The following is a 2,557-nucleotide window of genomic DNA, read 5'->3' on the forward strand; positions in this document are numbered from 1 at the left end:
ACTGACCTAGGGTGAATTTTTAAATAGGGACAATTTTTAATGATTTTAAACAAGACACAGCTACAAATATTTGGTTTTTAATTGGCTTTTATAGGGAAATGTTTTGTATTGTTTTTAATATGCTGTGAGCCGCCCTGAGTCCCATGGGGGAGAAGGGCGGCATATAAGTCTTATTATAAATAAATAAATAAATAAACAGGTGGTTTGGTTAAACTTTGAAGAGATTGTGGTCCTAGCATGGGAAACAGGGTGGGTAAGAAGTGCCATGGAGGGGAGATGGGATCTCCTCTGAACATTCCGCCAGATAGTCCACGGGGCGCAATGTTGTAAAACCAGGACTAAAAGCAAAGAAAGAATGATTCAATATTGTTATTTTGAGTGGTCAAGAAATCCTATTAAAGGCACTAGTGTATTTTGGCCAAAATATGGTGCACGTACACCACATACATTGGACAAACCAACAGAAGAATAAATGCACGCATTGAAGAACACAAGAACTCCGTCAGAAAAGAAGAACCAACTTCTTCCCTGGTCCAACACCTTAAAGCCACAGGACATAAAATTGACTTTAAAAAGACCAGAACTATCGCCAAAACTGAACACTTTAACAACAGAATAATCAGAGAAGCTATCGAGATAAAAAAACGCCCACACAGCATGAATAAACGAGATGATACCTCCCACCTACCAGCCATTTGGAAACCCGCCCTTATTGGCAAACGAGTTCCTAACACAAAGAATAACACCAGACCTACACTCACGAAGACCACACGGGATGTCACCACCACACATCCACGCAAAAAGCAAACCCAAACCCATACAGATGATGAGGCATGACCACAAACTAGAAGCCAGTCCACAGCTGCATCATTAGCCACTTTAAACCCCTCCAATCCATACATGAAGCAAACTGACACCCACCATAAAGATGTGGCACGACCACGAAGCCAAACAACAGCAATGCAGCTCACCATCTCAAATCCCCCTGCAACTCAGACTAACCTGAGCACAACAAAGCCCCCTCCCAAACAGAACACTCCCCCATCCAATCAGAGCACAGCCAACCCCCCCATCCAATCAGAGCACAGCCAAGCCCCTTAACCAATCAGAACACACCTCCACCCAATCAGAACACAGCCAAGCTCCCACCCAATCAGTTCAAACCCCACTGGCAGTTAAAAGGAAGAAACAGCTGCGATCACACATTACTCCTAGAAGCACAAAGCTGAAAACACCAGCCTGAAGATGACGAATGGGACTTCGTCGAAACGTCGCCAAGACACTTCCAATTTTACGCAGGAGAAAACCCGAATAACCAAAGACCTACATACAAACACCCGCAAAAACCTCAGAAAACATATATATATATATATATATATATATATATATATATATATATATATATATATATATATATATATATATTCAGAAATAAAAACAAAAATACGACTCTTGGGAATATTCATTATAAAATAAGACGACCACCAAGAGAAATCTATAAAACGTATAGAGTTTATTCCACCGAGCTTTCGTCAAGTGCACTTGACATCATCAGGGCGCCCCACGAGAGAGACAGAATTAAGTGCCTTACGAGAAGGACGGCACGGAAGTGCCTCACCAACCGTATAAGATCAGTAGTGGGGGAGGGAGGGAGAGGGAGGGTAATGGAAACAAAAAGGAGAAAGAACTATCTATGCCGGGGTGCAGGGAGAACGGACATCGTGTTCGTAAGAATCCAGGAAACAACTTACATTCCCCCCCACCTCTTAGAGACAGACACACATATAACAGCGGAGGAGCCGTATGCAAGGGAAGCAAGAACGCCTTACCATCGAATCTGCCTAACACCCTGATAATGAATGTAACAGCACTCGAAAGGACGCGAACTCAGAAAAAGGAGCCGAACATCAAAGCAGGCAGCACGCTCGAGGTGCGGCAGGATCAGCTGGGGCCGGTCATGCGCTCCAGGAGCCGGAAGCAGATGTTGAATGACTGTATATAAATCTTTCTCAGCATTTGCCTTTTTAACCCTGATGATGTCAAGTGCACTTGAAGATGTGACTCCTGGGTAAATCCATAGTATAAAATAGATAAAAACTCACGATCACCAGGAGAGTAAAAAAGTTTAAAACTTTAATTTAAAACCAAGCTTTCGCTGGGAGCTCCCAGCATCATCAGGGTTAGCAAGCCAGTCTATGGGTGTTCCTTAAGTAAGGTTGTTTGACATCTGCGCCCGGCTCCTAGAACGCGTGATTGGCCCCAACCAATTAGCCTGTGTCCTAATTGTTCCTATCACACCTGCGTTTTGGTCTCCTTTCCCACATTTAAAGGTTGCTCTTTTTGTTTCTGTGACATTAACTTTACTGCCTGCTGAAGTTCCCTTCACTCCCTCCCTTCTCTTAAAGGTATTCTCCCCCGTATTCACTGTCTTCCCATGAGTTGCGTGGGAATCCTGTAAGTACTTACTACTGCCCTCCTCTTCTTTTTCAATACATTCCCCTTTACTGCCTGCTGAAGTTCCCTTCACTCCCTCCCTTCTCTTAAAGGTGTTCTCCCC

This window comes from Protobothrops mucrosquamatus, unplaced genomic scaffold (genome assembly GCF_001527695.2).
Source record: "Protobothrops mucrosquamatus isolate PMUCROS unplaced genomic scaffold, P.Mucros_1.0 scaffold111, whole genome shotgun sequence".
In the NCBI taxonomy this organism is placed as follows: Eukaryota; Metazoa; Chordata; class Lepidosauria; order Squamata; family Viperidae; genus Protobothrops; species Protobothrops mucrosquamatus.